Consider the following 27,962-nt stretch of genomic DNA (forward strand, 5'->3'; position numbering starts at 1 on the left):
CCTCGCATACCATGTACATCCTCACTCCCTTCTCCGTCGTCCAGCCCACGGCCATCATACAATAGACAGAGAGTCAGTGACAGATACTTTTCACGGCTTTGCCGCTAATGCAATAGACACACGAGATAGTGTTCTGTATGCTATTTAAGCTTAGCATACACTACACATACATTATTTGTGGAATTAAGTATTTTTAACTGTTCCTTTTTCTAAGCACATCGCGAAGGTCCTATCGAAATCAAATAATCCAAACTGATGAAGGAGAAATCGACATGCTGTATTAAAGCTGTATTAATAGGTATTAATAATTTCACTTTTGGAGATTGGTGACTTAAGCTTTGGGGTTACCCAGTACAATTCTCTCGTTGAGAAAACTTTATCAAATGTAAAATGTTATTCGTACTGTTCCAACAAGGTTGAGTGTGCCAAGCCTTCCCAGTAACATTAATGATACCTTTGGCTTTATGAAAGGGATCACGAACCATTATAAACCTTTAAAAGCGTTCAACGTTCTTTGTTACGTTTTAAGTCGTAGCTATTAAACTTTGACCCTGTTTCGCAAAACAAAGGAACGGTAAAAAAAAGCCTTTAAGTGAAATTATTTTTGGTAGTAAGTATTTCATTTATTTCTGTCGTAGTTAAATCATTATTTTTAGATATCCTAAAGTTAAACAATTACTTAGCTTTAGCTAAACTAGACCCACTTTTTAATGTAAATTTTCAGCATTAGGTAAAACAATCAAAATTACGTACATACATACATACATACATACAATCACGCCTGTATCCCATGAAGGGGTGCACATGAAACTACTCAAGTTTTTCAGCATTAGGTTGACAGAAAACGAAACTGTGACATTGCAGTGACAGGTTGCAGGTTGTTGATTGAATTTGTTGTGTAAATATTGTGCTTATGTTTTAAAGGTTAGAATCCAGATATTTTATGTTTGCATATAAGCTTTCCATAGGAGAAGGATCCATATGCATTCAAAATTGGTGATATTCTATCGCACACTGCATCATAATGTGATATTATGCACGCAGGTGGTTTTGATTGCCTAGGGGCCTATTCAGATGAAACAATTGGTAATAGTTTCAAACTAGTTTTAATACGACCCCAACTATAGAAATTTTGATCAAAAATGTTACAGATTCTTTAGCACCCTAGATGTAAATCAGATATCACTGCGATATGATACCGATCCGTTAGTGGCAAAAGTGGCGTTTCTTCAAACAAAAAGTAACATAACCCATCCACATCGTATCTGGATATAATTTTAACGTCTATTACAGTCCGAATCGGGGCGTCATTTAATTATGCAGAGATCAACTTACCATGAACAATTTTCTATGTCTTATTAATCTTATCTTAGTCTTATAAATCTTAGCATCTTCGTTTTTAATATCTGAATACGACCCTAGATCCAGTCAGCCGCAATGTTCGACCGTTTTAATACCTTGTCGTTACATAGGTAATGGAAAAATGTGACGTCTGTTGAAATTTTATGACATAAAGTTATTGGAACACATTCAATATCTAGGTTCTCGTTTGCGTTTGGTGTTCAGAGTATGATAGTAGTGACTGTCATAAAATTTTATGTTTGAGTCTTTTTTGAGGTGATGTGCACAGCCGACCTCATTGTACCTCTATAATTATAGTCTCCGAAGACAGAGCCCATAGTCTAGTTTAAATTATCCTTGCGTTATCCTGGCATTTGCCACGGCTTATGGGAACCTGTGGTCCGCTTTTACAACTAATCCCAAGATTTGGCGTATGCACTAGTTTTTACGAAAGCTACTGCCACCTAACCTTCCAACCCAAAGGGTAAACTAGACGTTATTGGAATTAGTCCGGTTTCCTCACGATGTTTTTCTTCACCGAAAAGCGACTGGCGAATATCAAATGACATTTCGCACATAAATTCCGAAAAACTCATTGGTTCGAGCCACCAGTCGGGGGGTGTTCGAACCCGCGACTTTCGGAGCACGTACTAACCGCTAGGCTACCAGCGCTTCTAGTTTAAATTCTATACATACACAATGAAAATGGCCATGTTGATCATATATTACGGAACAATGATGTCGAACCCTTGGGAGGCGTGAGCAAAAGAAATGGTAGGGGTACTCCAAGCATAATTATATTATGCTCTTTTTCATGTATGTGTGTTTGACTGTTAGTGTACGCAGAGGCAAAACCCGACAGGGTGAAAGGACTTTCGATAATTGATAGTCGAAAGACGATGAACAACAAAGGCAAAGGACAACAATGCAAATCGTGTCTTAGGCCGAAAGCCCACTATCATATGTTTATCATAGAAATATGCTGTCCTTTTCCTTCACGTTAGAGAAAAAAGGAGGCATACAGATCTATGATCATATATCTGTGATATACATATGATAGTGGACTTTCGGCTTAAGCAAATGTTTCCTTCCACCCTTATAGCTAATTATTGTTATTATTGTATTATTGGTCATGACTTGCGATTGTGAATCACGTTATGTAAAATTGACATTGTGACATGAAAGAGTAGAATAATCAGAAGTATATGTGTTATTTTATTTATAAGTAGATGATATTCATTGTTATAGGTGCTGAGAAATATTTTGGGCAAAGTGTTTTTTTTTGTTCGTAAGTAAATGAGTCTGATCTTTTGATAAATATTTTTCCCATAGAATTATTTATAAGTTTATAACTCGTAAGATTGTTTACCTTAATTGAACCGAGAAAGTAAAAACACAAACAGTATATAACACAACACAAACCCAACATCAAGAAACACAGCACAAAACTTGCACAAAAAAGAAAACCACTCTCTAGCAAAACAAAAACAAAAATAATCCTTACTTGTCGAAAATAGAAGCCGCCAGAAGAAGAGAGAAAGAAAAACAATACAATTAATAAATATAAATAGAAGTATATAAACTAGTGTCAGCCCATTAATGACAATACGTTAAATAATCAATGTCAAAATCAAAAACATTTATTCAGTAAGTAGGCCACAGGGGCACTTTTACATGTCATGATTACAATAAATGATACGGTTTCAACAAAATTTAAAAACTACTTTAAATTAAAAATTAAACATGGTAAAAAAAAATACAAACTGATACAAAAAATAAGAGCAACAAAAATAATATTGTCTTTGTTAGAACCTACGTAAGTTTATTAACTATGAAGTTCGTATGTGCACCATTATAAACTCTACTGGTTGAATAGAATCGAGACAACATTATGTAAACATAATCAGTTTGGTTCAGTTCGTTTGCCTGTGCGGTCGGCACAAATATACATTGGAAAACTATCTAGTATTTTATTTACTGTGTCCACGGATATTTCCAAGTGTCTTCGGTTACCGTGATAGTTCGAACTCTTTACAGCGTTCATGGTCAACGGGTGACTGAGGAAAAATTACAATGTGCAAAAGCTACCCACATACAAGAAATATTAACGAACCATGACCACAAGACACATAGATTTTTAAGGCAGGTTCACGCACTATTGTTAAACCCCACACCTCAGTCACCCGTTGACCACGAACGCTGTAAAGAGTTCGAAACGTCGGGATGAATTTTAAATTCATTATACGCGATTTAATCCGTTTCCATAGTTATATTTCATGAGCAACAAACATAATTTAGAGTTGTAAAAGACTGTAGATATCACAACTAAAGATAATAAATATGCTTATTTTTTTTCTTAGAGATGTGTATTGTCTCCAGGCAGGCAATTATGGTCGCGCGATAAGTGATAAAATAGCAGGCCGTCCCTATCGCACTATTTGTAAGTGCGATAGGGACGGCCTGATATTTTATCGTCTATCGCGCGAGCATGCTTCCCGTGCAAGAGTCAGAAAGAAAATAAACAAACAAATAATACAGATAATTTCATGTGCCTAAGTCACCTTAATATTTTCTAAGTTGTATAACTACTAAAACACCTGAAATCTAGAAAAAAATTTAACTTTAATCTGTTTATTTCTAAGAAACGTACATGCATTTATAACATACTTAACTGCTAATCTTAAATTGAAAAGATTATTTGAGTTAAGGAGTCTAGTTACATAATTATGAATTGTTATTTATTTTATTTACACATAATTAAGTTTTTTCGTTTTTAATAAGTGTTTTTTCAGTATAAGAAAGTTACTTGAGGCAATGTACCAAGTTCCGGATATTTCGTCGCTATGACGCATTTCTGATATGTTGTGCAAAAGAAGTCGCCAGATTTTCGGTCACCGGTCACATCTACCAGACGCTTTGCGACTTTTCAAAGAACTTGTGCGCGTTGTGACCCCATTTATTTAGGATCCCATTTACATACGTACCTAAATACTTATTCAAATATGGGCCAGGCAAATTAGGGGTTTCACCTTGGAATGAGGGATAATAAACTAAACTCGTGCACATCTCCATTATAGCAGCCTAAAGGCTTTTAAAAGTCAAATACCTCGTAATATAAAATTTCGTCCTTAGTTTTTTAAGCTTAATAATATTATGGTAAAATATCATTGAAATTCTGGATATAAATAGTAGTCTCTACATAGTTTAAACTGAAAATTCTAATTTTGATGTAATCGTTCTAAGTCTACTATTAAAATTCTTCAAAAAATAATGAGTGAAAAATTAATTTTAATGTTATAAAATCTACTCGTAGTACTTACCTTATACCGTACTTTAGTTTGATTAATTACTTCAACGGCTATGTCAATTGTCATTCTATAACTTTTGTAATTTTTTCAGAAACAAGGTTAAAATGAAATATAAAATATTTACAACTACAAAACCAAGCACGTAGTCTGGAACGTTAAATTAACAAGAGTTGGCAATAGTCGATTGATTGTTAAAAGATGGAAATCACTTATTCTCGCTAAGGCCGTTTCTTCAGAATCCTTCTTTAGTACCTACAGGATCCCTGTTCCGTCCTCACATTCGAAAGCCCTGATAAATAAGGTTAGTTTTATCGTAATGTTTTACTAGAAAATAATTGCGTTGATTTCCATATCGCGGTCAAATTTCTTTCCTTCGTTTTTTTCACCCGAATTCGGAGCAAAATGCACAAAAAAAAACTACGTAAAAGTTAGAACAGTGGACGAATTCTAGCAAAATTGGCGCACAGATCCGACTCGTAAATGTTTACGTAAAAATACAAACAGTCGAGGATGAACGGGAAAAACATTTTTCTAAAAGTGAGTTGTGGAAAATCTCTTTATGTAGATATCATTGTAGGTATTTCCTGGAAGTTAAGCTTTAACTTTTCACAAACGATTTTGAAATAACCGGTTTATAACATTACTAGCTTTTGCTCGCGCCTTCGCTCGCGTTAGAAAGAGACAAAAAGTAGCCTACGTCACTCTCCATCCCTTCAACTATCACCACTTAAAAAATCACGTCAATTCGACGCTCCGTTATGCCGCGAAAGACGGACAAACAAACAGACACACACTTTCCCATTTATATACTAGTGAGTAAAAGAGGACATTCGAAACGAGTGGCGATAAATTAAAACATGATCAATGGAAGTGTCTTAAATCGACAGGAGTTACATATTCCCTCTTTGCACGGAGTATCGTACGACGATTTCAGTTTAGTTGGCCCTCTAAAGTTTCGACCAGACAAGAAATGAACCAATTATTAAAAAGAAACATACCTAGACAATAGTTATTTTTTAACACAATTTTTATATAATTAGTCGAATAGAAAGTTATAAAGTAAATGAGTTGACCGTGACGTCACTCAACACGTTTTCGTATCTCCGCGAGTGTCAGACTGATTTTTGAGTCATTGGAATTTTTATTTTATTCTAATTAATCCAATTCGAAATTTGATTGACGTAACTTGCCGGGAGTCAGCCGGCCAACACTCTTGATATAATTTTATTAATTCCATATTAGCAAATCCATCGAATTGGTTTTGACAGTTGTTAAACAGAAGTTAATTTGACCAGAAGGAAAGATCCCCCTCAGTCTAATACTGTATATATATAATACTGCTGATATACACCAACGAACTGGCTTGTGTACTTTACATAAGTAGGTCGGTAAGATACAGAGTAGTGTGAGACTTCCTTTACTTTAAGACAATTCCTGAATAAGACATCAGACACCAGCCATATCGCGTTATGTGAATCCCGACATTTATCTCAATTTGTGTAACACCAGGATCCAATTCTGATCGCTTGAGTAAGGACGGGCAAGATGGTTCTCGGAGATACTTGTGTAACTTGACCTTGAAATTGAGTTAATTATTGAACCGCTGATCAAATTCTAATCTAAGTAATTTTTCGTGGTATTTGACATGTCTATAATATTTCTTAATAAGTTTAATTTTAATGTTAGCTTTGACTAGTTTGTAGTCTTAATTTATGTAACTAAGCTAATTCCCATATTTACAGTTTAGATAAAACTTTTTTTCTGATGAAATAATTCAAATTATAACCGATCATTTCTAAATGCTTTTCTTTATAGTAAGGAATCATGAAATATTTCTTCTGTATCATTAATATGAATATTAATGATACATAAAACACTTTTTTTGCTATGGCGTTTTTGAATGGTGTAATGGTGTTTTATTTATGTAGGCGTTGTCTCGTTTCTTCTTAAATTCATTTTTTAATTATATTTCTAGGCTTATATTCACTTAACACCTTGGTGGACACTAAACGGCTATAGGCGTAATCCCATTTTTCTTTCTATTGTGTCTGAAGTAGTGTCCTGCAAGGTGTTAACATACATATTCATAATAAAGGGCTCATGTTTGTTCTACGAGTATGATCAAACTCATCTCATATCTAACTATATCTATCTCTGTCTATTCATAATCTAAAACTAGTTACCCCGACTATGATTTGCCTGCTCGGCTAGTGCTTAGAATTCCCCTCCTGGTGTCAATTCTCCGTCCAAGCTCCCCGTTGAATTATTTATAAAGACGAGGCGAAGGTAAATAAGACCTTTATGTGTAAAGCTCTGAAAGAAAACATTTCAAAAGCCTTTGTTTGAGTATGAATTGTGAGATTATTTTTTTGTTTGTTTGATTCATGAAGTGCAAATAAGGGTATTTATTGTTTGCGTTGGAAATTTTAAAGGTGGTTTAAATAAGACAAATTACTAACATTAAAAATAAAACTTCATAGGTATATCATATATGTAGTTTAGTGTATTTTCATTAAACTAAGGACTATATTCTACACTATTTTAATTTATTTACGTCACCCAATGTTTTAAGTATTTGTACTAGCATCAAGTTTAGGCCAATAAATAAATAAATAACACAAAAACAGTTTTCCCAAATGTTAATTTAACTTATTGACGAAACTCGGAGATTTAATAAGTAACGCACTAAGCCCTAGTGAATATCAATGAGTAATAAATAAAATTTGCTGAGTTAGTACACATTCAACAGCACTACGAAATACTGCGTTAAAATGATAAGCTCTTGACAAAAGAATTAGACACAAAAGACTGAAAACAAAAAAGCATTGAAAATATCGTCATCCAACAAAACGTCCACCGGTATATCGAGATAACAGAGGGAGGATGTTGAAAATAATACAAAATCAATAATGAAAGGAACATCATTTCATTTGTCAGGGGTTCTATTTGTCAATTTTCCGCCTCATGATCTTTGCGAGCCCGATTCAAAACTTACAATGCGAGATATTTGTGATCTTATTTTTGCAGAGTAACTTAAGTTGTGTAGACGTTAGCGCATATGTCAGTGTTGACACTGTCAGTGACTAGTGGCATGGGTATTAGTTTTGTAACATGGCGAACCTGCATGTTGCAGCCCCACGTTGGGCGCCAATGTAAGCGACTTTATTAGTGCTACATTTGAGATAGGTGCCAATCATCAAGACGATTGTCAGGAAGCGCATACGTCAGTGTTGACACTTTCAGTGACTCGTTGTATGGGTACAAGATTATCTTCTTCTTCTTCTTTGCTCATTCCCACATTAGGTGGGGTCGGCTCTTCTAATTACTTTTCTCCAAGATAACCTATCGAGGATTGTTGGGTACAAGATATATTATGATAAATAGTACATGGTAAACTTGCATGGTGTGACCCCACGTTGGGCGTCAATGAAGTACTTAAGGCTATATTCGTGCCACGTTTGAGATAATTATGTGTCAGTCATCAAGACGATTGTCAAGATCGTTCATACATCTAGTGCGACTTAAAGTGTGGACTCGAGCGACGCAAGTTATTCTAGCTAGTCATATCATAACCAAAACACATTGTGAATCAGAACCAACATACTAAACAGGTAGGTTTCAGGGACGATAGACTTAGAAGATAAAGGCAAATATATCAATATGTCGGTCGTATTGGAATGAACACGACCGTCATATACACATAGAAGGGAAATAAGTGTACGATTATAGTTTCTAAATTTATAGTTATTCCCAATCTGACTTATTATTAATAAGTCAAGAATGCATAATAAGTTATTATGCACTCTTTGATATTTCTGGATCTTCTTTAGTGCAAGACGGAAATAAAACCTTTCATCAATAATAGACCATTTAATCATTGTTTAAATGAAATAATTGTTTTTATGATATCGTCAATATTTTAATATTTATGAACGAACTCTAGAAAGTGTCCACAGGTTGAAACTATAAAATGTTATGGTTGTTTTTAGAGTCAAGTTCGAACATTTCTACTAAACAGAAAACTTTGTCCGTAAAAAATTGTGTAAACAGAAAATATTTAAAAACTTAGTACTACCAAAACCCAAGAGCAGGTAAATTTCAAATGCTTCCACACATCGCCACACATCGCATTTCTGCTCTCTAGTGCACGCTTTCATACCATTAAGAAAACCTATTCACCGAAACATTTCAAAACGTTCCGTATATCTCAAGCTAAAGATTATCGTACACATACAACTTGTGAGATTTCAAAGGGGCCTTCGGTTTTCGGATAAAATAGGATGTAATCGTAAAATGAACTCTGGCTTGTCTAATTCCCTTAGCACTGATCCCACCAAAAGGGAGTAACCGATGAGCTATCGACGATATAGACGAACAAAAGGTAATCGCTCCCGTGTAAATAAAAGAGACGCGATGATAACGCGAGCGAGTTGATACTTATAGTTCGTCGGCGAGCGTTAAGTTTGGCTGGTATTATATAACACTGTATTAGCACACACAGCACAGATATTTGTTCCTGAGTCATGGATATTTTCTATGTATATAATAGTTATTTGTTTTACAAGGGGGCAAAGTGGTTGTTTAACCGCACGTGCCAATATTGATACCCGAGCAAGCGAAAGATTCCAATATTGAACCGCGAGCGCAGCGAGTGGTTCAAAAAGTGAAATCTTGAGCGTTGCGAGGGTTTCAAGGCACGAAGGTTAAACAAACTTTGCCACCGAGTGAAAAACAAAATTTTTCACCACACCAACACGAACAAAATACTGACTCTAAAACATCAAATTAAATCAAATTAATCAATTTATTAGATTTTTATGATTCAAAATCATCTATGGGCAGGGGCACCTCAGTACCAGTTTCTCCCTCTGGACCGCATCCAACGACGAGCGACTCGAATTGTCAACTGCCAGCATATCTCCGATCTGGCGCTGCGTAGAGATGTGGCACCGCTCTGCATTTTCTATCGCATGTATAACGGGGAGTGCTCCGAGGAATTGTTCGGATTAATCCCTACCGCTTCTTTCCACCATCGCCCTACGCGACAACATTTCCATCGTCATCATCTAGATGGCTGGCAGTCCTCAACTGTGCGTTTCTCCAGAAACTTCCTGCCCCGCACAGCTAAACTGTGGAATGAATTGTCGCCTGCCGTATTTCCGGACCGATACGACCTTCAAATCTTCAAGAAAAGAGCATACACCCATCTTAAAGGCCAGCAACGCACCTCCAACACCTCTGGTGTTTCGGGTGTCCATGGGCGGCGGTGATCGCTTACCATCAGGCGACCTGTCTGCTCGTTTGCCTCCTATCCCATAAAAAAAATTATAGGTAAATTCTACAAGTCAGCTTAAGACATCAAGTTAAAATTTGTATGAAACTCTCAATTCTTTGAATTCACTCTTGTGAATAAAATGCAATTTTGCTATCTGTTTTCGAATAGCAAAGTAAGCCTTTATTAGTTGGTGTGGTGAAAATATTTATATCCTACTCTTTTTGATTATGTTTTTTATTTCCGCTACCCAAAGGTTGTCTGGTAGAGATCGCTCTTTAGCGATAAGACCGCCTGTTGTCTGCCTCTATTTATAATCATTTGTTTTGTCTCCACTGTATCTTTTGCTGAGGTGTGCCAATAAAGAGTATTCTATCTATCTAATATCTATTTATATTATACGTATCGTTGTCTGAGTACCCACAACACAAGCTTTCTTGAGCTTACCGTCTCCCTCAGTCAATCTGTGTATTAAGAATGTCCTATAATATTTATTTATTATTATTTATTTATTATGTCTGCCTTAGTATAAAGTCCGTCTTTGTCATTTCATGGTAAATAAACTTTGGTCCAACCGACCTACACCGATTTCTTCAGACATGAATCAAGTGTCGAATTGACAGATGTGCGCTAACCTTAAATCCATTCAGACGCGTGCCGAACTTGCCCATCCCGTGATCAAATGTAAATAAACTCAGCCGTGCTTGAACTAGAGGCATTGCAACTTAGAATCTCCATTTGATTTGACATTTTCACAAGACTTACGTTGAGACGACATAAACGATTAACTAAATTGGATTTTACGTATTTGTTTGCGCCCGAGTCCTAAAGAAATCTTGACCGCTCCATTTTTAGGTATCTGATTCTGATGCCAACTTCAATTTCAAGGCATCCAGTTCGCATGATGTAGCAGATTTCGTTAAAAAAAATGTTTTCGCCGAAGGTTTGGTGTCGTCAATTCCAAACCGGGACTGATAGTTCAGGTTCCAGCTTCGCAGAAAAACCAACCTCAAATCTTCAGTATTGATTTATGCTTTCGTATCCGAATTTTTTCACAGTAGCCCAGACAGAAAAATCAACTTTCTAGAAGTGAACATATCGAGTCAAGTTAAAATTTTAAAAGTGGGATCCCAATTCCGCTACTGTTGAGATTCGGGTATAGATAAAACATTTCTATCTTGACCAAAATCGAAACGTAGCATGTGAATTTTAACTTTGTAAAAATTGTGGATAGTGTGGATACCATTGCCGATAAGTCAGTTTTGGTAGATTTTTTTTTTCAATCAAAATCATTTCGCTAAGTTAGTAAATCACCTACCTAGTATGTATATTTTGATGGAAAATTTCGTTAATCAAGGGTTAACTTTCTCCCATATCCGTAGACCTATATTAAAGTGCCGCATCACTGCCAATGTAGTTCTTCTTTTCTTATGCGCACTGCCAAGGAGTGGAATTCCTTGCCGGCGGCTATATTTCCGAGCTCATATAACCCGGCAACCTTCAAATCAAGAGTGAACAGGCATCTTCTGGGCGAGCTCACTCCATCGTAGGCCACGTCTTTGCCTTTGGCTAGTCTGTGGTCAAGAGTAAGCCCATTTATAAATCAACTAAGACAGAATTAAATACATGTCCGTGTGGTTTAAGTACACTTCTTACTGATTTCATGTCTCTAAATAATCTACGTCAATATAACGTTACTAAGAATGTCGATAGTAAAATTCTTGACTTAATACTGAGTACAAATGAACTGACAAAAGTAGGCGCTGCTTGGCCTCTTTCCAAAGTAGATCCCTACCACCCCCCCTTGCAGATCACCTTAAATTACTCTATCGTGCCCTTTTTGAAGAAAGTAAATATAACCAAGCCAAACTTCTTTAAAGCGGATTATGAGGCGATAAATGCTGAGATTAACAAGATTGATTGGGAGTCACTTTTAGTACCTTTAGCTGATGTAAACGAAATTACGACTGTATTTTATGGTAAACTGCAAGATATTATCGAAAATCATGTACCTGTGACGAAACTTATAAACAACAGCCGGTACCCCGTTTGGTATACAAAGGATCTCGTTAAGTTAATCAAAGAAAGAGATAAATTGCGCACTAAGTGGAAACGGTATAAAAATCCTATTGACCATTTAGAGTTTAAAATGGCTAGAGCTCGTTGTCATAAACAGATAGAAATATGCTACTTAAACTACATGAATTCCATTGAGTCCTCCATATCCTCTAATAATATGAAGGTTTTTTGGTCCTTCATAAAGTCGAAACGTAAAAATGAAGGTACATTACCTAGCAAAATGACGTTTGAAGGGTCAACATTATCCACACCTGCCTTGATTTGTGAAGCATTTGCCCGTTGTTTCTCATCTGTATATGATCCTAACCCCACTGGCTATTCAAATTCTAGCACAACACCAACTAATCTCTGCGACTGTTCTAATGCCTTGAGCTCTCTTTATTTTTCCCGCAATTGCATTGAATTGTCTCTTAAAAGGTTAGACAAAAAAAGGGACCAGGACCGGACAAAATTCCAGCTGTTTTCATCGGCAATTGTGCTAATGCTTTGTCATACCCCCTTTATATTATATACAATAATTCTTTACTGAGTGGCATATTTCCATCTTTCTGGAAGCAGGCAAACGTAATCCCCATCCCGAAGGGTGGTGATAAAGCTAATGTACAAAATTACAGACCCATCTCTTTGATGTCGATCCTTGGAAAAGTTTTTGAATCCCTAGTAAATACAGTTTTAACCACCCACGTTAAATCTCTTATAGTTCCAGAACAACATGGTTTCAGGAAAAATAAATCTACTGTTTCAAACCTAGCTGTGCACGTTTCCTCTCTAACTGAAGACTTGGACAGGGGTTCTCAAATTGATGCGGTATACACCGACATAAGTAAGGCATTCGATCGTGTAAACCATAATCTGCTTATAAGTAAGCTCTACAAAGTCGGTGTGCATGGAAGTTTGCTTAACTGGTTTACATCTTATCTTACGTCTAGATCGCAAAAAGTATTAATATGTGGACATGAATCAGAATGTTTTGAAGCTACGTCAGGCGTGCCCCAGGGCTCTCACCTTGGTCCTACCTTATTTTTAATCTTTCTTAACGATCTAGCTAAAGAAATTCACCACTCAAACTTTTCATTTTTTGCAGATGATTTAAAAATTAGTAAAGTTATAGAGACCCCACTTGATTCTAAACAGCTTCAGGACGACTTGACTCGCATATCGAACTGGTCCACTAATAATAAATTACCGCTAAACATAGGAAAATGTAAGCATATAAAATTTACGAAAAACGCATTCCTATAAATACGACATACACTATAGACAATATACCCTTAGAAGAAGTTTCGCACATAAGGGACCTCGGCGTAACGCTAGATAAGGAACTATCGTTTATTCCGCACCTTGACAGTATAATAAAGCAGGCCAATAAACTTCTTGGCTTTATCTGGCGCAACTGTAAACAATTTAAAAATATTTCTGCACTAAAGACAGCGTTTTTCGCCCTAGTCCGCAGTTTGCTAGAATATTGTTCTAATGTTTGGAATCCCTTCTACAAATGTCACATAGAACGAATTGAAAATATACAAAAGAGATTCGTATTTTTTCTATCCGTACACCAGAAGAAGCTCCGCTCTCTAAATTCATACTCTAAGCGATTAAAATATTTTAAAATGATATCTCTCGAGGACCGTCGTTGGATTTCTGACCAAATCTTACTGCATAAAATTGTCTCAGGCACGTTAGATTGTCCAGAACTTTTAAATAAAATCAATTGGATAGTACCACGACGGAACTCTCGAATAGTTAATTTTCGGCCCTTCTCATGTAAATCTTATAGAACCAATGTTGGATCTCATAGTATAATACCTAGAATCTGTAAAGAACATAATTTACTATTTAAACAAAACAAAATAGATATCTTAAATACCTCGTGTAACCAGTTCAAAACATATTTGTACAGACTTAAAGCCAATGTTAATTTATAAAATCGTTATAATGTTATTATGTATTATTTTTACTTCACGCTGAGTTCCTATGTATCGTTGATCACTGTTTTCTTTTGTCTTATTGCTACTTCTCTGAATGTGTACCTACCGTTTACCTCACCATAATTTCACCACTTTAAAGTACAACTGTAATAATGTATCAACTTACTATTTAGAATAAGTACTTATTATGTAATTAAGTAAACAAACTTTCACTGTTAAACGTAAGCATGTCGTGTTTGCCTGTAATTGGGTGAATACCAAAGCAAGTTATTTTATTTTTCATTTAAAATGTAAGATTATGTATTACACCTGTTGGCGAACCTTAAATAAAATAAAATAAAATAAATAAATAATAAAAAAAAAAAAAAAAAAAGACACCCTGGGTCATCATAGCCTTTCGTGTAGCAGGAGTGCGGGTCGGATTCCTCGTCATGCTAGTTTAAATGATCATCCGAAGGGCTCTTGTCAGTGTGAAGGTACCGGCCATTCTGGAACCTGTTGGTCTGGCAAGAGATGATGGCAAGAGGCCCGACGGCATGACGTTGGTTCCGTGGTCCATGGGGAGGCCTCTGGTTTGGGATGCGACGTGCGTGGACACTTTCGCTGTTTCCCATTTGCCGGGCACTAGCACTCTTGCTGGTCATGCGGCGTCTACTGCCGAAGACCTTAAACGTCGCAAGTACGATACTCTAGGCAGTGGGTATACTTTTGAGGCGTTTGCGGTCGAAACGATGGGACCTTGGGGGCCCGGAGCTTGGCGCCTCTATAAAGATTTGGCGTCTCGTTTGGTAGATGTGACGGGTGACAAAAGGGCTGGCCAGTATTTTGCTCAGAGAATAAGCATCGCCATTCAGCGAGGCAATGCGGCCAGCCTTTTGGGCACGCTGCCTGTTGGTGGCGACTTGCAGGGTGTTTTTGAGTTGTAGGTGTGTGTGTGTGTGTGTTTTTTTTTTTATTAAGTATGTACTTTTAGGTTTAGTTTATTGACGATGCATATTGCGGATTTTCCATTGTCTTAATTTTTGACGAAGCTTGTATTGAAGTCTATTCAGTTTTATACATCATACTTTGTTCATACTTGTTCATAATATCCAATCTATTATTGAACAAAAGAAATCATTAAAAAATACATACGTTTATATCCACAGCGCAGGCTTCGTCTTATAACAGAGTGTTCATAATATTGATTAGAGTTTTAGTAAGTTTATGCGTTTTTACTAATACTTAAATTTTAACGCATGTACCACTACAAAATTCCAACTAAAAAAAATCTTCAATAGTTGTTAAAATTGTAAACAGCAGAATCATATATGCTCTTTCAGAGTTGAGCGTAAGTTTTACCTCTATCCATATCGACTTTGCGAGATTTATCTCGGACAGTTTCGAGTATAAGTTACGATAGTTTTAGGACCGGCTTCTTCTTGGTTTAGTTTTATATTTAAATTCTCTTCAATCTCGGTATATTGATTTGGACTATTCACTAAAATTGTTTTTTAGGAATTTAAAGATTTTGCAGAAACCAGCATGACTTTTTTTTTTGGTATTGATCAGATAAACCCTCAGGCACATCATTCTATTATTATTAATTTAAAAAAAACCTGTTAGGTTTTTTATAATGTGTTTATATGTTTTTTATATTGTTTTGTATGGTTATTTGTATTTTACTTTTATATTCATATTACAAACAACCTAACATAAGACGAATAAAGGTCAAAATACCTGGTAAATTATTTATATTTTCTTCCGAATTTAGTAAGGCTTTTTTTCCTAACGCTAAAAAACAAGTCTAAAAATTTTACTTTTCTAACCAAAAATACTGGGCTATGTTTATAACCTTCGTGATTGTTTCGACATCCGCCTAAAGTATTCCATAATATAGGAAATAAATTAGACGAGAAATTCTTTCAGGCAAATACCGTCACGCAAACATGCTAGTTTTGCAGTGATTTTGTTTCGTTTTTTTACATAATTTTATTTAAATATAAGTAGTTTATGTTAATGCAATGTAGTGGAATAATTTTAACTAACACAATTATTACTCAATTAAGCAACCACAACTACTTTATCCTTAGGAGAGAGTAGAGACAAACCAAAAACGAGGTGGATGGACTGTAGGGTCATTTTTTTTTCAAAGTTGTCCACCCCACTTGTTTGTAACATGGGTATTTTATACGCGATTCATACTCAGAATCGAGAGCTCTTTTGACCCTGATAGGAAAAAAAATGTATGAAAAAGTGGTAACGGAATGGGAAAAAACCTTGGGACACTTTTTTCTCCTAGTAGGATTGAAAGAGCTTGCGATCCTGAGTGGAAAACACATAAAACATTCCAAATCTAAAAAAAGTGGGGTGGACAACTTTAAAAAAAATGGCCCGTGTGAGACATGATATGGAACTAAAACAAGTTAATTATGAGATGACGAGTGATAGAGATGTATGGAAGATAAAGACATGCTGCGCCGACCCCAAGTGACTGGGATAAGGGCAAGAGAATGACGATGAACTACTTTATCCTTAGATAAGAACATAATTGAGAAGAATGTATTTGACCAGTGATTACTCACAGAGTATATCTGAATGTCGGCCAAGTTACACCAGACAGGACTGACTTCTCTCGAAGATTGTATAATTTTAACCATAGAATTATAAGATTAACTTAATTAGAATAGACTTTTTTTAACTGTATGGACTTTGTTCTGAAATAAAGAGATTATATTTTTATTTTTATTTATTTTTATACAAATTTTAAACCATTTATTCAGCATAAGACCACAGGGGCTCTTTTACACGTCATTATGCAAAACATTTAAAATTGAATTGAAATTACAATTGATATAAATTCTAAGTTCTAACTAAAGTATAACGTTACTACAATTAATTAGAGATGTATAAGGTCTCTAAATGTTGAATTACAACTTAAATGTATACTCGTACGTAGCAATAACTGAATCGAAGACGATATAATACAGTAAGAAACACCAATAAAAATGCAGGTTTTGGCGTCCTATGACTTTTTACTAGTTTAATTCGATAACGTCTACGTAAGAACCCGTTCGCACTGAATTAATACTTTAATGCGAGCAAAATTTAAGTAAGTTACGCTTACGCTAGCAAATATCTCTGACAAACTGTGTACGGTCCACATACCGCACATTGCCATTTCAGCGAAATTACTTACAATTGTGTAAAGCATTAGAATACGAGTCAGTTCACGTTCATAATTAGCGCCCATCACGCGTGTTCTCATTAGCATTTTTATTATTTCGCACTTTTATACTTAAGGTATTTTAGTGACAATAAAGTGTTTACTTTCGATAATAGCACACTGGTGATCAAATATATGAAAGAGGCGCGTTTCTAGCACACAGTCTCATCTCATGTACGTGAACGCGTACTATGCTTGTATGAGTGAAATATGACAGGTCGACTGATCGCGTTTTTGACAGGCGGTAACTGTGAGGTAACCGAGAAAGGGTGGGTGGCATTTTCAGCGGGGAGCGGGAGTGGCCATACTGTGGTAATAAATAATAATAAATATTGGGGACACCTTACACAGATCAACTTAGCCCCAAACTAAGCAAAGCTTGTACTGGGTGCTAAGCGACGATATACATACTTAAATAGGTAAATACATACTTATATACATAGGAAACATCCATGACTCAGGAACAAATATCTGTGCTCATCACACAAATAAATGCTCTTACCGGGATTCGAACCCAGGACCGCGGCTCAGAAGGCGGGTCACTACCGACTGAGCCAGACCGGTCGTCCAAATAGTGAGTGTTTTATCATTACATCAAGCAACCAACAGAATATCATTGGTGTACGGAGCACTAGCGGCCCATACAAACTGTATGGTGAATCATTTTTTTTTATTATTATAAATGGGCTTACTCTTGACCACAGACTAGCCAAAGGCAAAGACATGGCCTACGATGGAGTGAGCTCGCCCAGAAGATGCCTGTTCACTCTTGATTTGAAGGTTGCCGGGTATATAGTATAATAATGATCGTATACCTAAACTAATTTTCTAGCAATGTGTAAAAGCAAACAAAATGGCCGCCGGTCCTAATTGGCCGATATTTACACATATCGCGCCTAATCCAATTTATACTGGCGAGGGCAACGGGGGGCTACAACCAGAGTATACGTGGATAGTTTAACAACCCAATTCGTCCATCCAGGGGGTATAGCCAAGATGCCGATTGTTTCATGAATGCGAACGAAACAATTATATCATAAATTAAATATAAAAAGATCATACCATCCCATACATTAAAATGCGACCGCCTACGAACGCGCTTACACTCCACCACACATAGATGGCGCCACAAAAAATGCCTTGTTGCCACCGATTATTTGTAGATTGGCATTAAGTGTCAATTCCGAGCCGTAAATCTATGTCAAAAGTGATACTTAAAACCATCTACAAGTATAATCGAAAGCTACAAGACATTTTTTTTGTGGCGCCATCTATGTGTGGTGGAGTGTAAGCGCGGTCTTAGGTGGTCGCATTTTAATGTATGGGATGGTATGATCTTGTTATATTTAATTTATGATTATATATTATGATCCATATTTTGTCCGAATTTTAATGATTATTATTGCATCAGAACAAATACGAGAACGATTCGTCAGTGTCAAAACTAACATTTCTACGATCTAAAATGTCTCTTATCTTAAATATTACAATATTTTTTCTGTGGCACTATTAAGTAAGAGTGTACTGAGTTGTCCGATTCGAACAAAGTATATTATATAATTATGTGACACCAATCCTGTCAATATCCAATAATGAATATGTCGCAAGCATGGTCGGGCTATAAATGATATAACAGCAAGCAGTCCCTTTCACACTATATGTACGTGCGATAGGGACGGCCTGATGTTTTATCGTTTATCACGAGACCATGCTATCGGTGCAGGGGCCCCTCTAGCAGAAAAAAACACACCTCCCAACCAGTTAGTAATACGTAACCTCCTTAGTCCCAGAAGCAATTGTTATGTTTTTGTATGAAATTGGTTCTAACCCATTATGAACCAGTTCAAAGTAGATTTTGAAATTTGTATACAAAATTGTTTTTGGAGGGATAACGTCACAGATTTAGGTATGTAATATAGATTTTGTCAACATTTTGTGACGACCGGTCTGGCTCAGTCGATAGTGACACTGCCTCCTAAACCGCGGTCCTGGGTTCAAATCGTAAGGGCATTTATTTGTGTGATGAGCACAGATATTTGTTCCTGAGTCATGGATGTTTTCTATGTATATAAGTATGTATTTATCTATCTAAGTATGTATATCGTCGCTTAGCACCCATAGTACAATCTTTGCTTAGTGTGGGGCTAAGTTGATCTGTGTAAGGTGTCCCCAATATTTATTTATTTATTATTTTTACACGGGGATTATGGAAGATGGAGGGTTCAGATTTAGCTACTGTATGTATACAAAGCAGCTATCGCAAACTCCAGTAATTATTAAATTAGGAGGCACATGCTCAATGCTTGACATTTGAGTAAAATCGATTGACCTTCTAGGGCTGTTCGTATTCTTTCACTTATTGCTATTTGGTGCACAATGTTGCAATAATATAAGTGTTGCAATTTTAATATAAAATAAATAAATACAAATATTGGGGACACCTTACACAGATCAACTTAGCCATAAACTAAGCAAAGCTTGTACTATGGGTGCTAAGCGACGATATACATACTTAAATAGATAAATATATACATAGAAAACATCCATGACTCAGGAACAGATATCTGTGCTCATCACACAAATAAATGCCCTTACCGGGATTCGAACCCAGGACCGCGGCTTAGCAGGCAGGGTCACTACCGACTGAGCCAGACCGGTCGTCAAAATAAAATATGCTTTAAAACAAATATAGGTACGTGTAATTTTCAATTAAAGGACTCACTTTGTCGCTTCCCTTAAGAAAATCTCGAAGATAATTTTTAAAGGTAAGCTTCAAAGCTATTCTCTAAATATATAGACATATAAACTTATTTAAACAACGTTTTTGTAACGGTTTTGATAACATACGTTCTTTCCACCCATTCTTGACTTATTGGCTTTTAACCCATTCAAAGTTAATCACGGCACATGGCCGTTTTGTCTCTACGACGCATTTTCACTACATACGGGGAAATCCATGTTAGCGGCTACGAGTAGTTCAGCGGTTAATATCATAAGAACATGACATTTTGTTCGAATACAAACAATGTTACTAATGGCATGCTATTTTTTAAATAATTGAATATTAACTACTTTTTAACTGGTTTAGATTACAAAAAAGCATGTTAAAATACACATGCCTAAAAAACTTGCTATACGTACTTTCATTGAATTACACTACTCATACTAGTATTTACGACGAATCCACAGTAATATCTCAGGAAACCAACAAAAAGGGATGAAAATGGCATCCCAGGAATCTTATCAATTTCCCACCCAATATAATAAATGAAATACGTCGCAATCTCGTTCGGGCTTATCGGCTGATCAGGGATCTGGGTCAGTGCGAGCAAGGTCCCGGGTTGAGTGTTCTAATCGCTGTTGGCACTTAAAGATCAGCGGGTTGAGTTTTACACGAAATAAGTAGTACATGTGTGGTGACGGGTTAAGAATTTCACCACCCTCTTCTTCCCGTGGGTGTCGTAGAAGGCGACTATGGGATATGGGTTAAATTGTGGCGTAGGCGATAGGCTGGCAACCTGTTACTGCAATACCACAGTTTCGTTTTCTTTCAACCCCTTATTTGCCAAGAGTGGCACTGAAGCTTTAGTAGTTTCATGTGCTCTGCCTACCCCTTTATGGGATGCAGGCGTGATTGTATGTATGTAAGTAGTATCCATACTAATATGAGCAGTTCCCGAATACTTTGTACATAACCACGTCAGCAAATTTTAATTGATCCTATTTTGTTACCAACATTTAGTGATATAAGTCGACTTTCGTAAGATATATACAGGATAATTGTTATAATTAAGAAAATATAGATACTAGAGAACCTTAATGACCAAATAAAACTTACTAAAATCTCAATTCATGAAATAAATCTTGGTAACAAAAACCGGCCAAGTGCGAGTCGGACTCGCCCACCGAGGGTTCCGTACCTACAAAACTATTAGGTACTTTTACGTTACTCACATAAGTCTAAAGACTGGGCTAGGCTAGAAGTATAGGTTCTCTAATGAGCATAATTGTGTTTAGCGCCACCTCTCGACGAATTCGCGAACTAATTAGCACAGCTTGCGTGAGGTCTTTTATAATGTTAACCAAATTCAACATTTTTTATTTTATTTTAAAGTAGGTGTTTTATGTAAAATTTCGTAGCTATAAATTTTAACACCTTTATTCATAAACGTACACTAAAGTTATCCAGCCGATAAAGTTCGTTTGTCCCTTTCTATCACACCAATACGTCGGAAAGGGACAACCGAACTTTATCGGCTTGATAACTTAGTGTACGTTTATGAATAACGGGGTGAGTATTACCGTACTGTAAAAATGTAATGTATACGGATTAATGAATTTAATATAGATAGATAATTATTGATATGTGGCAAAACGAAGGAAATTGTTTACACCTTCGCAATATGTATCTAATGATATTTTTTTAATTTACCATGTTACTTCACGTACCTACTTAGGTACTTATTTTAAAAACTCTAAAAATGTCTATTGAGTTTCTGTCGCAGACCACCACCATGTGGCTTCTGCATATTCTGCGCTGTGATAGAGTTGCCATAGTAGATATGTATATATTGTATAATAGGCAATAAGAGGCAAAAAACATATTGTGCTAAAATATTTAAAATACCTACAGTCATTTCCGAAACGTGTGAATTCATGTCAATACTTTCTTTTATCAGTATTACACGGAGTAGGTAAACGTTTCGTGGCAGCGGCAGCGCACACTGCAGAGAGCGCACGTGGACACCGGCGCGGCGCCACAGAATATATAATAGCACAAGTAAAGAAGGCCCACTGCTTTGATGTTTCCGAAATGCCGCCTTTTTAAATACCTACAACATTCTTACAAAGAAACGAGCCGCACGTGCGCGGCGTCCGGTGATAGGGTTACCAATGGATCCAAACGAATTAATACTCACATTAAATGTTATATTATTATATTCAAGTCTTGAGTACTTTCTAGGTATATACGCTGTATTTATATATTTTTGTTCAAGGTTCCAACATCACAAGCCTTATTGAACTTTTCCGTGGGACTTAATCAGTAGTAGATCTGTATAAGAATATCTTTTGGTATTTATTTTATTCAATATGTCTATTTAATTAAGTATTATTAGCCATTCCACCCGCGGACATCGCTTAAAAAACCTCGCGACGTAAAGTAACAATAGAAAGTGCGAACGTGCAGTCGTGCATTCCGTGAGAATGCCACCCCTGAGTAGGCCGCGAACTCGCGGCCACAGCTCGCGGCCGCCAGGATATACTTGTAGCGCGGCGATAGGATAGCGGAGTGAGCCGCCCCTAGCGGCACCAGCGGACGCGTCTGTGTGCGTGAGCTAGGTATGCATACAACTACAACTGCTGTAGGCACCGCCCCCCCCCCCCTCAGCGCGTCCTCTGCGGCGCGGCGATAATCACCTAGCCCTAAGGCCCTGGTTTCTCTGGCCCGTCACACGCGCCCGGCGGCGTTTGGATGTGAGCCGCATGTGCCGCTGTGCCACACGCTGTCGGTCGCGGGTGCGTGGGTTTTCTGACCCTTGGTCACCCGTCGTCGGCGACGGAACTCAGAAGCTCTGGTAGACTGATTTTTGAACTGTTGTGTTGTGCTCTGATCAAAATGAATGCAAAAATACTTACATTGTAATTCTTAGAGGAAGAAGATTATACGCGACTTAATCCGTTTCCATATAAATATTGATATTACCCAAAAAAAGAGACAGTCAAACGATATTTTTGTATGAAACCGGCAAAAATAAAGTGAAATTTTTAACTTGGTACTCAAACACTTGCATTGTAGTAAAGAAAAATTTACATCATATATTCGATTAAGTATATCGAAAACAGTTCACAGAAGTACAATTCATCCATTGAATTACTATGTACTAACATACTAGAAATTACACCCCAAACAAAGTCTGTGCTGCGGCCGGCAGCGCGCGGCGCATGCGTGGGGAGGTACCGTGTCATAGACATAGCTGGGCATTAACTCGTTAATCCGTTAATCGTTAATTAACGAAGTTAACATTTCGATTAACGGATTAACTTTTAAAAATGTTAACGGATTCGTTAACTTCCGTTAAATTTCATAGAGTCCGTTATTCGTTAATCCAGCACCCCAAGCGGCTCGCTGCGCCGCAAAAACCACGTTCTTACTGCTACTGTGAAAGCCCGTAGTACGGCAAAACCTAGGTTTTATCGGTAAAAGCAGATCCGTCGGTTATAAACAGTCTAAAGACCAATTGGTGACTTTGGATCACTTATTCGAGATCTTCTAAATCTTATTAGGCGTGCTAGATCGATCACTAACCTGGGAATAGAGTGCAATCATCAGGTATGACAGACAAATCGCGCAACCGACGCATCGAGTTAGAGTCCGGCGCGGGTCTTAGATTACTCTACCAAGTTATCGTGGCCCACAGCATCGAGTTGTCATCTCAAATCTCAATCTGAAGAACCGACGCACCACGATCGCGACCGCATGAATGACCCAATAATTACCAATCCGAAGTAAAACCTAGGATTTAGCCAACCAACGGCGGTAAAAGCCCGAAGAGACCGTAATTATTACATTTCGGTTTTTTACCGATTGGCGTCACAGGTTTTAATGGTTTTTGGTGGATACTTAGTAAATAGAAATACATAATACCTACAGTAGAGTCCTATTTTTATGACGTGTTAACGGATTATCGATTAACTTTAACTTCCGTTAAATCTACCGAAATGTATCGCTTTAACGATTAACGAAGTTAACTTTTTAAGTAACGGATTAACGATTATCGAAGTTAACTATTTGATTAACGGTGCCCAGCTATGGTCATAGAGTAAGACTTGACCAATGACCACCTAGACGCGACACTCTTAGTGTAGACCTTTTTTTATACTTTTTTGTAAAATACTAACCCCCTTATTCATAAACGCACACTAAAGTTATCAAGCCGATAAAGTTCGTTTGTCCCTTTTCGGCGTATTGGTGTGATAGAAAGGGACAAACGAACTTTATCAGCTTGATAACTTTAGTGAACGTTTATGAATAAGGGGGTAAGTAGTTTAATTTTAGCACTATCATACATTGTGCTATGTTTAAGTTCTACTAAGTGAAACAAAAATACTTTAATTGCCCTTGAAGAAAATCATAGGTTATTATTGTATGAAAATATCGATTACAACTCGTGTTAGAACTGTGTAGTATTCATAAGTATAACGTGAAATAAATTTAACATTTCTCTTTTATATATTACAAACAGAATATAATCACAATTACTATACTTCATTACCTACATGTCAAGTCTGTGCGATTATGATGCGATTAATCTATGATTTCGTTCAACAAAATGGCAGCGATAAGCTTCGCGTTTGAGGAGCGCGTGAAGCGCGTCCCTTCATTGAAAAAATTACTTAAATAAAGATTGATTAACATAGCGTGTATACTAACCGATTAAATGTGACACGTCAGTTTTATTCGATTTTCTCGTATGGCTTAAACAGCATCTTGTTGCGCAGGAAGGCATTTTTACATTTTATTTGTGTGCAGGCAGAAACATAAGTCCAATGGACCTATGTTTGTAGCGCAAAGGTTTTGCTCACAGTGTCCTCTCTAGTATTACCTCAATGAGTTCATCATTATCTTTAGTGAAGTCAGTCATTTTCCATATCAAGACGCCACCCGCCGTCCGTTGCTATTGTACAAAACGAATACAGACCGTCGCGTGCGGCGTGTGACCTTCGCCCGTCGAACCACCCGCCGCCGGCGACGTTTCAAAGAAACCACCCTCAAACATTTCCGAACAAAACATTCGAACGTCGTCAGTCGCGGACCCGCGTAAAAAACCACAACACGTTCTATGAACTTGGTCAAGTGCGAGTCGGTTTTCGACTTTTCCATACAAAGAACTCATGAGCGCCTGAACGACTGTGATGGCAAAGTTAACTTTTCGCACTTTCAAGACTTTACGTATATATCTCGGAAACGATAAGAGATAGAGCAAAATGGACTTCAGATTTGGGCTGTCGTTGGCACAAATTCTATGTTTTCGTCAACAGAGACCTTTTTTTGGACCGATTTGAACAAAATTTTGCTCAGTCCACTTACAAACGGTCTTAAGCGCCTCCTTTTTAGTAGGAACTTAAGTCATTTTGGCAAATGAAAAAAAAAATTGAACAATTTCTAAAAAGAAAAAGACAGAAATTAATTTCTTTCTACCTGTCCATCACGCTTACAAAATTTTAAGAAGTTTAGTAACTGCTTGCAGCGTCAGTGAGTGAAAATCTTAATTTGAGTTTTTTCTCGTAAGTCCGACTTACGCTTGACTGTAGATTTCTAATAGGTTTTCCTGTAATCTACAGGTATGGGCCACAGGTTTACATATGTGTACCAAATTTCAAGTAAATCGGTCCAGTAGTTTCGGAGAAATCGGCTGTAACAGAGGGACAGACAGACACACGAGTGATCCTATAAGGGTTCCGTTTTTCCTCTTTGAGGTACGGAACCCTAAAAAAGGAATAATAAAAACAAATTTAACTTTTTCCTTCATTTTTGTACAAACTTTTCGAGAACAGGCCCCGTAGCCGAATGGCATTTCTCCGACGCCAAAAAAGGAATAATACGCAAAAAGAAATTTAACTTTTTCCTTCATTTTTGTACAAACTTTTCGAGAACTGCTGATATTATAATGATGTAACTATGTGGCTTCATTGACCTGCGGCCCTACCCTAGCGTGACCTAGCGTTACAGTGGCGCCCAACGTGGGGCCCGAATCCACGACCCTGAGATAAGGGTCTCGAGCTCTACTCTACCGACTGAGCTAGCTGGGGAAAATTTGTGTCTGTTTGTTTGTCCGACTCTCACGGCTTAATAGAGTTAATGTGAAATCGTTTATATAATTAATATTCTTAAATGGGTTTAAAAATAACCACTATCCAGTGTCCATGTTTTTCTTGTATGATATTATCGGGTGATCAAGAACCAGTGCTCGCAAGGTCCTGGGTTAAGTAATCTAATCCCTGTAGGTACTCAAAGATTCGCGGGTTGAGCTTTACACGAAACAAGAAATATATTGTAAAGAAATACACGATTTAGTAAATTAGTTGACGACCGGAATTGGCTAGGGATAATGACCCTGCCTGATAAGAAAATGGTCAGGTAGGTCAAGTTTAATATGAAATATTTAATAGAAGTCATTTGAATAAGAACAGAGTCACTTTTTTTTCAGTCAGTCAGTCAGAATAAAAGAAAATTTCAAGTTAATCAGTATCTCTTTTCAAAGGGTTTCGCAGACTAAGAAACTTGGCCTCTGTGCGAATAGTTGATTTGTAATGATATTCTAATATGTATGGATCATTTTTGTCAATATTTAGAGAGAAACTTGTTGAAAACCGACATTGTGATTACCTGATTACAGATCATGAGGTCATAGATAAAGTAAGTAAGTAAGTAAGTAAACACTTTATTGTACAGGAAAATAATACAGCACATAATATTTAAAATAAAAAGTTTCAGTACAAAGGCGAACTTATCCCTTTAAGGGATCTCTTCCAGTTAACAGTTAAGTTGATAAACTGGTTTTTCCTGAGCTTGCCCTCAGTTCGCAATAGAAGATCTCGACCCGCCCGTATTATGTCATGTAATATCTAATCTTAAGGAAAGATGGCGCGTTAGGTAGACCGAAGGGCATCGAAAAAAGTCGAAAATCGCTTGTGCACAAGCTACAATATAAATCATCACGTATTTGGGATTAAGGGTGTTTCGTTCTCGGAGTTTGTTGAAAAAGATTAACAGCCTTAATTAAAATAAAGTTCACGTGATCACTGCTTGTTAGTATCAGAGCTAAAGGCATTAAAATTATATCACATTTTTTCACAAAAGGTTTAGTACCGATATAATATTTATTACCTTAAAAGTTTACCTTGATATTACCTATAACCTTTTTAAACATTTATCATGAAGTAGGTAAACGAATCTAGTTGATTTTGCTGTTTCCATGTATATAGATATGGTACTATTACTTAATATGTTTGAAGACAATCAATAAATCATTTACTAAATAGAAGCCAAAGCGACTTAACTTCTTCATACAAACTGATTACTAAACTTTATGACAACTTCCTCATCAAACCAAGAAAGCCTCTTTAACCTAAAAGTTTCAGTGTGTCTTGTTGCGCAAACTTTATTTTATCTCCTCAAACTTGCACATCCGGCTCTCAAAACGACATAACTTTTTACTGTAACACATGACAAACTTAACAATGTTTTTACAGATGTCATAATACATGACAAACTTAACAATGTTGAAATCCACTGAGAATGCCTCGTCGTGACTACAAAAATTTCAAACTTGCCAACATTTTGTATTAAGTGAAGAATTTCAAATCAGCAATTTTAAGTTGGTTTTGATACATGTCACGTAAAGTGTGATTGGTTTGGTTTTATGTTAACCGTTCGGAAAACAATACAGAGAGAGACATAAAGAGGCACATAAATGTGTTAAGAATAATGGTTTTCTGAGCAGTTTCCTTCTTCTACGCGATTCATATCTTAAACTCTCTGATATGCCTTAAAATCTGCGAATTACAGCCAGTTAGGCACATTTTTTTCACTATCTTTGAGATATATATTTTAATTATTAAAGTTCCTAAACCGATTATTTATAGTGTTTAGGTATTGTAACCTCCTTCTCACAAATACATGGCATCATAGCAGATAATGACAAACGATCATTAGATAATTCAGATTTATAAATCGTTTATGAATAACGCTAATAATAAAGAAACATAATTATTATTTGCTTGCAAGATCAGAAAATTGAGAGAATCTGTAAATAGTCATTAATGGG

At 36.6% G+C, this 27,962-nt stretch overlaps 1 protein-coding gene across 1 annotated transcript in view; it reads right to left on the minus strand.

The window, feature by feature from the left end:
- LOC125232358 (sodium/calcium exchanger 1) overlaps nt 1-27,962 on the minus strand; it is a 220,535-nt gene that overhangs the window by 38,871 nt on the left and 153,702 nt on the right.

The sequence above is a fragment of the Leguminivora glycinivorella genome, chromosome 13 (genome assembly GCF_023078275.1).
Source record: "Leguminivora glycinivorella isolate SPB_JAAS2020 chromosome 13, LegGlyc_1.1, whole genome shotgun sequence".
NCBI lineage: Eukaryota > Metazoa > Arthropoda > Insecta > Lepidoptera > Tortricidae > Leguminivora > Leguminivora glycinivorella.